Genomic DNA, 10,907 nt, shown 5'->3' with positions numbered 1-10,907 from the left:
CAACAATGACTATAAAGTGGGAGCTCCTTTTAATTAGAAAGTAATTGATGTCAACATTTCCCTTTCTGTGGGAAAAATATCAGAAAAAAAGCCTTCTCCAACTTTACTCTTGTTTTGTGGAATGTGAATAGTTCTCTCTTTTTCTCATTTTTTGCTCCCTCTTCATTTCACTTCTGACTTAAATGCTTGCAATTTCCTTTGATGGATGTCTGCTCCAGTGGTAAAATGTTTGGGTGCCCCTTTGATTTCACTTGATCCTCCAAAAGTATATGTTAAAAATACAACAAACAAACAAACAAACAAACAAACAAACAACCCCCCCAAAAAACCCCTCACACTCTTCCCTGATGTTCAGAGTGATAATTTTAACTCAAGGCTGGAATCTTGTAAACTTTGGGATTTCTGTGGTTTTTCACTTCAGTTAACTTTCAGCCAAATCTACATTGGCTTTAAACAAACCTTCGAGAGGAGGAAATAAATGACATCTTGACTCTATTTGCTCAATGCAAAGGGTTGTGAAAAGTTAGCAAAGTTTCCTTCCTCTGGTCTCAGGGCAAACTCCACCCCCCCCCAAAAGACCCCATTTCTCTGGGGATTCCATGTGTTTGCTCATATCACTTGCAGATAGAGCAGCACCTTGCTCCTCTAAAAGAGGACAAAGCCATATAGTTTTCTGTTTTATCATAAAAAGAGAAGTCCCGCTGCATCAGTCCAAAGGCTCATCTAGTCCTGCATCCTGTTCTCACAGTGGCCAACCAGATTCCTATGGGAAGCCTGCAAGTGGAACCCAAAGAGTAACAGCGCTCTATTGACTGCCTCCAATAGGGGATGTAGACCATAGTCCACATCACAGCTAGTAGCCATTGATATCCTCTTTAAACGCCATCCCAGTTGGTGGCCATTGCTACATTTTAAGGGAGCTTCCCACACAGAAGCTGGGAACCAGGGGAGGCCAAACTCCATCAGGGAAGAAAGCTCCAAGAGGTCCCAGAATCCTGGGTTGCAGAAGCTGCTCATCACTATTAAGCTTAAATGCAATCCCTAGGAAAGACCAGCTAACGCTCCATTTTGCAAAGCTGCCTTCTAATGGAAAAGCAGTTACGAGTTTTCTAAAGTATCCAAGGGAGACAGGCACTTGCAAATGGGGAATGGAAATTCCTTTAATTACTGGAATAAACCCACCTGGATTAAAATGCCCACCTGAACAAAATAGCACGCGGTTCATAAATATGCCAGTTGTTTTGTCAGAGCCAATGGTGACTTCTTACATGTATTCACAAGAAACAAAAACATGAGCAGGGCTGTCTTAAGCATCCCTGGCGCCCTGGCGCCATGGTGCGGTGGATCCCTCCGGCGGCCCCCCCCACCCTGTTTCCCAGCGCGGTGGGCGGGCGGGCTCAGCACGCAGCTTGGCTGCCGGGCGCTGCTGCATGGTGGGCGGGCGGGTGGGAGCACGGCTGCCGGGCGCAGCTCAGCTGTTGGACGCTGCAGCGCGGCTGCCGGGCACGGCTGTGCAGTGCCCTCCCTGGCGGGAGGGCGCCCTGGCGCCCTGCGCCACCCAGCCTGGCCATAGGGCTGGCCCTGAACAAATAGAAGAAGTCTCCTTCACCCCGGTACGGTTACCCTTTATCACATACACAGCCCAACAAGACAACAAGAAGAACCCTCCAACAACGTACAAATCAATCTGGCTAACCTGATCCAAACACACACACACACACACACACACACCACTCACACACAAAAACAAATTTCACTTCAGCCAATCAAAGACAACCAACCCACGCCCCAGGCCACCCCAACCTCTCTCACCACCAAAGAAATACAAGTGAATAGTAAAGAGAACCCACACAAGCGACGCTGACACAAAACCCCACACATACACTAAGTGGAATAGAGGCATTGCCACCTGACCCCAGCCCCAGTCACCATTCCCCCCTCCACCTCTTTTCCCCATTTCTTCCTAATGTAACACTAATGTCTCACAACAAATGAACAAATGAAACTGATCTGTAGAAAACGCAACTTGAAAAAAGAGACACTGCACATGCTTTTGTAAACCAAGAAATCTTTAATAAAAATATATTTTTTTAAAAGAAGCATAATAACACCCCTGCCATCTCCCATTACAAACCAAAGCATTGAGAATTGCTGCTGCCAGAAATTGCTTTTGAGCAAGGCAAAACAACTGAAGCTCTCTCTCTCTGTGTGTGTATGCGTGTTTTAATGATATTTTCATACATTGCAAAGTGGCTTTTCTTTTAATTTTACACCACATTGTTGGAGATGACATCAAACGGCACAATTTGTCATGACAGGAACATATTACAAGGAAAAAAAATTAAAACAACGATTTGAGGGGAAACCCACTTTGGAGAGTTTGTCATTTAGAGCAAGCGGGTCTGGGTTGGATTATTCTGATGAACTAAAAGGAGGAGGACTCTTGCCACACATCTGGGAGGCAGATACAAAATACAGAAGCAGTGGCCTTGTTTAGCAGTTCCAGGCTAATCTGTATGTACGAGCTCCAAAGCCTTCAAAGGGTTCCCGCCACAAGACTGGCCTGCATAACATGTGATCAACCAAGCTGAACTTGTCCCATATGGAGCAAAACTTCCTGGTTTTGCGGGCTCAGGCCTGGTCCAGGGCATTTGCTGTAATACACACCCAAAAGGATTTGCAAATCCCAACCTCTGAAATTTGACTTAGAGGCAGAACCGGGTAACAAGGGGGGAGTATAAAATGCTGCTATAATGTGCAAAGGAATAACATGGAAATTTAACCATGATAATCCTTGGGTGAAAATTTGTGTTTTGGGCATCGAAACGTGTTTGGTCTCTAGCATAAAGAGTCTGTCATGTCATGACAGCCGCCGAGACCATATAACACCGGTCTTGAAAGATCTACATTGGCTCCCAGTACGTTTCTGAGCACAATTCACAGTGTTGGTGCTGACCTTTAAAGCCCTAAATGGCCTCGGTCCATAAAATATACTCGGAGTCGAGAGTGAATTTCATGCTCTTTATTCAGCTCATAGTCATCAAGGAGGAGAAGAGAAGACGAATCGCTCTTTTCCCAAAACCATCTGCTTATATACATTATTTACACAATGGGCCTTGCGTGATTGGCTACTTCAGGGCTACACCTGTGGGCCAATTATATTGTGGATTGACTTCTGCCTGCAGCCTGATTGGCTGCTCCTACAGGCCAATCAGGTAGCAGATTCACTTCTGCCAGCCGCCTGATTGGCTGCTCCAGCAGGCCAATCAGGTTGCGGATTCACTTCCACCTGGAGTTGGATTGGGTAGCTCCCGCTGATTCTGAATCCTATTGTTCTAGGATTCAGCTCAGTACATAACACCCCTCCCCTCTAAGTTCCAGTCCTGCCCGGGAAGTTGCATTCGTAGTCCCCAAGGTCTGCTGGCCGCCTCCGTGTGCGTTGTGGCCTGGGGTGTTCCTTGGTCAGGGGTTCTGGTTCTGGCTCATGTTCCGAGGCTGCTGGCTGTGCCGGGGCTGTCTGGTCTGGCGCCACTGAACCACTAGGTTGTAGCTCTGGTTCCGGTGTCCTTCCAGCCTCGGGGCGCCCCTCTGTGCCTACTGCTTCTGCTTCCCCTGCCCACCCCTCTCGCTCTACAGGCCTCACTGCCCTGCTGTCCCCTTGGGACCCCTCTGTCCCGCTCTCCTCCCGGGTTCCTCCTGGGAATCGTCGCCGTAGCTGGTCGCAGTGGCGGCGCCAACATTGCCCCCCTTCCGTTAGTACCTCGTACGACACAGGACCGGTCACCTTGGTGACTGTGGCGGGTACCCATGCTGGGCCTGCCCCAAAATTCTTTGCATACACTGGGTCCTGGGCCACAAATGTCCGGGGGTTCCTGCCTTTCCCCACCACTACCTCATCCTGAGCTCTGTCGGGGTGAAGTCGGTCCAGTCTAGTTGCAAGGCGCCGGCCCATTAGTAATTCAGCTGGGCTCCGGCCCGTCGTTGTGCTTGGGGTGCTGTGCTGTGCTAGAAGAAATGCGGCAAGGCGGTATTCCCAGTCCCCTTGTGTCATGCGGCGGAGGCTGTCCTTGGTGGTCCGCACCATGCGCTCCGCTTGGCCATTGGTGGCAGGGTGGAATGGTGCTGAGCGGATGTGGCGGATGGCGTTCTGCGCTGTGAAGGTCTGGAACTCCTCTGACGTGAATGCGGTTCCATTGTCCGAGACGAGGGTGTCAGGGAGCCCGTGGGTCGCAAACAGCTTACGTAGTACCCGGATGGCTGCCGCCGTAGAAGTGGATGGTACCAGTGCGACCTCCAGCCATTTGGTGTAGGAATCCACCACTATGAAGAATGTTTTTCCCTGGAAGGGGCCAGCGAAGTCCACGTGCAAGCGTGACCATGGATGTCGGGCGGACTCCCAGGGCTGGACTGGGGCCCTTGGGGGATCCGGGCGGGATTCTTGGCAGGTCTGGCAGTGTTGGACCCAGGCCTCTATCTCTCTGTCAATCCCCAGCCACCACACATAACTCCTGGCAAGGGCCTTCATCCTCACTACCCCTGGGTGTGTCTCGTGTAGGGCTGTGAGGACCCTTTTGCGGAGGGGCTGGGGAACAACAACCCTGCTTCCCCATAACAGGCACCCCTTGTGGGCCGACAGTTCATGTTTGCGGTTTGTGTAGCCAGCGAATTCTGGCCCGGGGCTGCTGCTGGGCCATCCTCGCCACACCCAGTTCAGGACCCGGGAGATGACCCTATCTTTTGTGGAATGGTGCGCAACTTCTTGTGCCTGAATGGGTCGGTCGGGAAGCAGCTCCAGGGTCATAACCTCTTGCGCAGGCGCTGGGTCGGGGCCTGTTTCTGGTAGTGGTAGCCTGCTGAGGGCGTCTGCGTGGCCATCGCCTTCCCAGGGCGGTGGATTAGTGCATACTGGTAGCCGGCAAGGAAAATTGACCACCTGAGGACACGTGGAGACAACACTTGGGGGGTCTGCTTCTCAGGGGCAAACAGGCCAAGCAACGGCTTGTGGTCAGTCACTATGGTAAAGGGCCGCCCGTACAAGAAATCATGGAATTTTTTTACGCCCTTCACGATTGCCAGACCCTCCTTGTCAATCTGTGAGTAGTTTCGTTCGGCTGCAGCAAGCGTCTGGGAGAAGTATGCCACCGGCACCTCTCTTCCATCCGGGAGTTGGTGTCCCAGGACAGCGCCGATGCCATAGGGAGAGGCGTCGCATGCCAGCACCACTGGCAGCCTCTCGTCGAAGTGTGCTAAGACCGAGTTCGAGACGAGCAAGTCCTTGACTGCCTGGAATGCGGCCCTTTGTCGCTGGCCCCACACCCAAGGGGCCCTTTTATCTAGGAGTCTGTGTAGGGGCTCCGCTACTGCTGCCTTATGGGGAAGGAAGGCATGGTAAAAGTTCAATAGTCCCAAGAATGACTGAAGTTCGGGCTTGCTCTTGGGCGCTGGGGCCTCACAAATGGCCCGTACCTTGTCACCGGTTGGATGGACCCCTTCTGCGTCCACCTTAAATCCCAGAAAGTCCACCTGCGGCACTCCCAGTAAACACTTTTCCCGCTTCACCTTGAGGCCCGCCGTCTGGAAACGGTGCAGGACGGAGCGGAGGCGGTCCTCAAATTCCTCTGGTGTGGGCCCGGCGATCAGTACATCATCGAAGAATAATAATAATAATAATAATAATTTTTTATTTGTACCCCGCCCATCTGGCTGAGTCTCCCCAGCCACTCTGGGCGGCTTCCAGTCAGATATCAAAACAGTACAACAATAGCACAATTACAAAAGTCACAAACAATACATAAGCCACATCAAAAAATACACAACTGAATAGAAACCAATTTCGACATGAATCAAAATCTAAAACTAAGAATACATCCTTAATACAGTTTAAAATAACATAGGTAAAAATAACAGGAATTTAAACAAAAAAAAAAAAACAAAACAAAATGGAGCCCTCTCTGCCCAGCAGCGGCGGCGGCAACAGTCCTTTATAAAGCCCATCAGACCCCGCCCTGGGCCAGGTGGTGAGTGGCAGGACTGGGGCCTCCAGGCGCTGAGCAGGGGAGTCCTCCTGGCTGATAGCAGCAGCAACAGCAGTTCTTATAGGCCTTGGCCCCGCCCTGGGCCAGGTGGTGAGTGGCAGGACTGGGGCCTTCAGGCGCTGAGCAGGGGAGTCCTCCTGGCTGATAGCAGCAGCAACAGCAGTTCTTATAGGCCTTGGCCCCGCCCTGGGCCAGGTGGTGAGTGGCAGGACTGGGGCCTCCAGGCGCTGAGCAGGGGAGTCCTCCTGGCTGATAGCAGCAGCAACAGCAGTTCTTATAGGCCTTGGCCCCGCCCTGGGCCAGGTGGTGAGTGGCAGGACTGGGGCCTCCAGGCGCTGAGCAGGGGAGTCCTCCTGGCTGATAGCAGCAGCAACAGCAGTTCTTATAGGCCTTGGCCCCGCCCTGGGCCAGGTGGTGAGTGGCAGGACTGGGGCCTTCAGGCGCTGAGCAGGGGAGTCCTCCTGGCTGATAGCAGCAGCAACAGCAGTTCTTATAGGCCTTGGCCCCGCCCTGGGCCAGGTGGTGAGTGGCAGGACTGGGGCCTTCAGGCGCTGAGCAGGGGAGTCCTCCTGGCTGATAGCAGCAGCAACAGCAGTTCTTATAGGCCTTGGCCCCGCCCTGGGCCAGGTGGTGAGTGGCAGGACTGGGGCCTTCAGGCGCTGAGCAGGGGAGTCCTCCTGGCTGATAGCAGCAGCAACAGCAGTTCTTATAGGCCTTGGCCCCGCCCTGGGCCAGGTGGTGAGTGGCAGGACTGGGGCCTTCAGGCGCTGAGCAGGGGAGTCCTCCTGGCTGATAGCAGCAGCAACAGCAGTTCTTATAGGCCTTGGCCCCGCCCTGGGCCAGGTGGTGAGTGGCAGGACTGGGGCCTTCAGGCGCTGAGCAGGGGAGTCCTCCTGGCTGATAGCAGCAGCAACAGCAGTTCTTATAGGCCTTGGCCCCGCCCTGGGCCAGGTGGTGAGTGGCAGGACTGGGGCCTCCAGGCGCTGAGCAGGGGAGTCCTCTTGGCTGATAGCAGCAGCAACAGCAGTTCTTATAGGCCTTGGCCCCGCCCTGGGCCAGGTGGTGAGTGGCAGGACTGGGGCCTTCAGGCGCTGAGCAGGGGAGTCCTCCTGGCTGATAGCAGCAGCAACAGCAGTTCTTATAGGCCTTGGCCCCGCCCTGGGCCAGGTGGTGAGTGGCAGGACTGGGGCCTTCAGGCGCTGAGCAGGGGAGTCCTCCTGGCTGATAGCAGCAGCAACAGCAGTTCTTATAGGCCTTGGCCCCGCCCTGGGCCAGGTGGTGAGTGGCAGGACTGGGGCCTCCAGGGGGTGACGCCAGGAATCCCTTTAAGGAGAGAGTCCATTAGATTCTGGAATATGCCTGGTGCCACGCTAACGCCAAATTGCAGCCGCTTTACTCTGAATGCCCCTCTGTGCGTCACAATCGTCTGAGCCTCTGCTGTGGCTTCGTCCACAGGCAACTGTTGATACGCTTGGGCCAAGTCCAGTTTGCCAAAGATTTTTGACGCAGCCAGGGTGGCGAGGACATGGCTGACCACTGGCACTGGGTATGCATGGGCCGTGAGAGCCTTGTTTATGGTGCATTTGTAGTCTGCACAGATGCGGACCGAACCGTTAGGCTTGACGGGTGTGACAATTGGAGTTTCCCAGGGGGCGTTGGGCACCGGCTCCAGCACTCCTTGCTCCACGAGCCGGTCCAATTCCTCGTCTATGCGGGGTTTCAGGGCGAACGGGACCCGGCGGGCCTTGTGCCTGATGGGTCGTACAGCGGGGTCTAGCTGTAGGGCAATGGGGGGTCCTGTATATCGTCCCAATGCCCCATCGAAAACCCCTGGAAACTCTTTGCATATGGCGTCCACGTCCACTTGTGAGCTAGTGCGGTTCACCCCGGTAACGGCTAGCCCCAGAGGTCCAAACCATGCCAGTCCCAGTAAGCTAACGTAGGGGCCCTTAACTACCAGCAAGTCCAATTGTTGCTTTCGCCCTCGATATTGCACCCTGAAGGTCCCCACCCCCATAGTAGGGACCTTACGTTTCTGGAAGTCCCGGAGGGTGAATGGGGCCGGCCTTAGTTTGGGACCCCCATTAGGGCACAGTTCCCTTAATGTTCGGGCCGAGATTATGGATAGAGTTGAACCCGTGTCCAGCTCCATGCGGCATGGGGCTCCCTCTATCTGTACCTCTATATAAATTTTCTCTGTGCTGGGATGGGGCAACTGGAATACCTGGTAGTCCGTGATCTCCGTCGAGTTGCCTTGGTGCATGGTGCCGTGTGACCTGGGGCTCCTGGGTCGGTCATCTGATGCTTGTCGACGGGTGAGTCGAGCCCGACACACCCGGGCGATGTGTCCCAATTTTCTGCACTGCCTGCACTCTGCGTTGCGGAAACGACAGGTCCTCCTCTCGTGGTTCTCCCCGCAGCTTGCACAGTTCCCTCCTTCTCGTCGAGGCTGCTGTGGTGTGTGTGCTGCTTGAGTGCGCCGCTGTACTCTGTGTACTTCCTCCCTGTCAGATTCGGATTCGTCGGTGAGGTCTTCGTGGTAGACCCTCGGTTGGGATGGCGGGGCCGGTCGTGCCTCTTGCGTTGACCTCTCGGCGGCTTCGGTTGCCAGGGCTTCCTCCAGAGCAATCTGGAACGTGAGGTCTTTTTTGGCGTAGAGGCGTCGTTGCAACATCTCGTCCCTCAGGCCACCGACGAGGCGGTCACGAAGCATGTTCTCCAATTCTGAGAAGTTGCATAGCCGGGCGGCTTGGCGGAGGGAGGTCACAAACCCAGTTATGGTTTCCCCCGGGGCTTGCCGCTTTGCGTAGAAGGCATTTCGGCAAGCTACCACCGAGGGCTGTGGTGAGAAGTGCTCCTTCAGCCGTTCCATTATTGTTTTGTAAGAGACGGTAGCGACATCTCTAGGTGCAAGGAGAGCCCGGGCGATTTCAAACGTCTCCTCTCCACAGACGCTGAAGAATGTCGCCCTCTTCATGGCATCGTTGGTGACTTCTTTCGCTTGCAGGAGGAAGTTGAAACGGGCGGCGTACCCTTCCCAGTCTCCTGATGCTGGTTTGAATGGCGAGAAGCTGCTGTCGGTTGCCATTCTGGGTTCCTTGGGTCCTGGAGCTGAAGCCTGGATGCACGGTGCGATGCAGCGGTGCAGCAGGTGGCGGTGCTGCGGTGCAGTGCGTGGTGGCGGTCAGCTCAGCAGGATCCCACTTTCGTCGCCAGTGAAATATACTCGGAGTCGAGAGTGAATTTCATGCTCTTTATTCAGCTCATAGTCATCAAGGAGGAGAAGAGAAGACGAATCGCTCTTTTCCCAAAACCATCTGCTTATATACATTATTTACACAATGGGCCTTGCGTGATTGGCTACTTCAGGGCTACACCTGTGGGCCAATTATATTGTGGATTGACTTCTGCCTGCAGCCTGATTGGCTGCTCCTACAGGCCAATCAGGTAGCAGATTCACTTCTGCCAGCCGCCTGATTGGCTGCTCCAGCAGGCCAATCAGGTTGCGGATTCACTTCCACCTGGAGTTGGATTGGGTAGCTCCCGCTGATTCTGAATCCTATTGTTCTAGGATTCAGCTCAGTACATAACAGTCCAGTATACCTGAAGGAGCGTCTCCACCTCCATCAGTCTGCCCGGACACTGAGGTCCAGCACCGAGGGCCTTCTGGCGGTTCCCTCATTGCGAGAAGCCAAGTTGCAGGGAACTAGGCAGAGGGCCTTCTCGGTGGTGGCACCTGCCCTGTGGAACGCCCTCCCAACAGATGTCAAAGAGGAAAACAACTACCAGACTTTTAGAAGACATCTGAAGGCAGCCCTGTTCAGGGAGGCTTTTAATGTTTAATAGATTATTGTGTTTTATTTTTCTGTTGGAAGCCGCCCAGAGTGGCTGGGGAAACCCAGCCAGATGGGCGGGGTATAAATAAATTATTATTATTATTATTATTATTATTATTATTATTATTATTATTATTATGTTTTGGCATCATTCTGGACAGAGATAATATATCACTGTATTTTAGTAATTTTATGAATAACTCATAGGATGTCCCTATTTTCATCAGAGAAATGTTGGGAGTGTATGAATAGAAGACCCCCAAACCTACATCCAGCTGGCGGTTGCTTGCCCCTGTGCCAGACCTTCTTAATGTTCTTGTGGAGGGTGTGCGACAGGAAAGGGTTAGTAAAAGTGGAGACTGCCTCAGCAGTCCTAGCAAAGTTGCTGGATACCTTCCTTTTGTTAGGGAGTTTGGTTTATTGTTCTCAACTGCTGGCAACTGCTGAATGACTGGGAAATAGCTGAGCAGGGGAGATCTCTTCCCTCACCCCAGCTAGGGATGATGCGATCAGAGCGCTTGCATGTGAGGAGCAACCGCAGTTGGAGTCAGGCGGTTTGTTTGAGCACTTAGCCTGTGCCTCATGAAACAGCATGGTGTAGTTGTTAAAGTGTTGGACTAGGACCTGGGACCTGGACTAGGACCAAATCCTAGCTCCGCCATAAAGGTTACTGGGTGACCCTTTCACCCCTTCTCAGCCTAACCTACCTGTCAAGAGGTGCCGCCAACAGCTCACTGGCTACCTGCCTAGTGAAATCAGAGGTGCAGAGAGTGAAAGAGCTTTTTCAGTCCTTTTATTTTCATCCACAGAAACACAGGAAGACTTGGAACGTCCAACTTCATGCTTGAGCCAGTGTTGCTCAATATGCCACTCCAATCCCCTGGCAGTTACTTCCTAGTGCTCAGACCCCTAAGGGAATCTGTCTGTTTGGCTTTCTGCTCTGAGACCCGAAGGGCACTTCTGATGTGAGGGGAAGAAGGGGACTCTAGCATACTCTCCAGAAACAGTGTGACACTTGGCTGCTGTACTGTTTCTG

The 10,907-nt window shown here is 53.2% G+C and overlaps 1 pseudogene; it reads right to left on the bottom strand.

The window, feature by feature from the left end:
• Positions 1-3,005: 3,005 nt before the first annotated feature.
• Positions 3,006-9,617, bottom strand: LOC132592490 (uncharacterized protein K02A2.6-like; annotated as a pseudogene).
• Positions 9,618-10,907: the final 1,290 nt, after the last annotated feature.

This window comes from Zootoca vivipara, chromosome 7 (assembly GCF_963506605.1).
Source record: "Zootoca vivipara chromosome 7, rZooViv1.1, whole genome shotgun sequence".
NCBI classification, from domain to species: Eukaryota; Metazoa; Chordata; class Lepidosauria; order Squamata; family Lacertidae; genus Zootoca; species Zootoca vivipara.
Note: the sequence above shows the minus strand (reverse complement) of the source record. Positions and strands in the feature narration are given on the sequence as shown.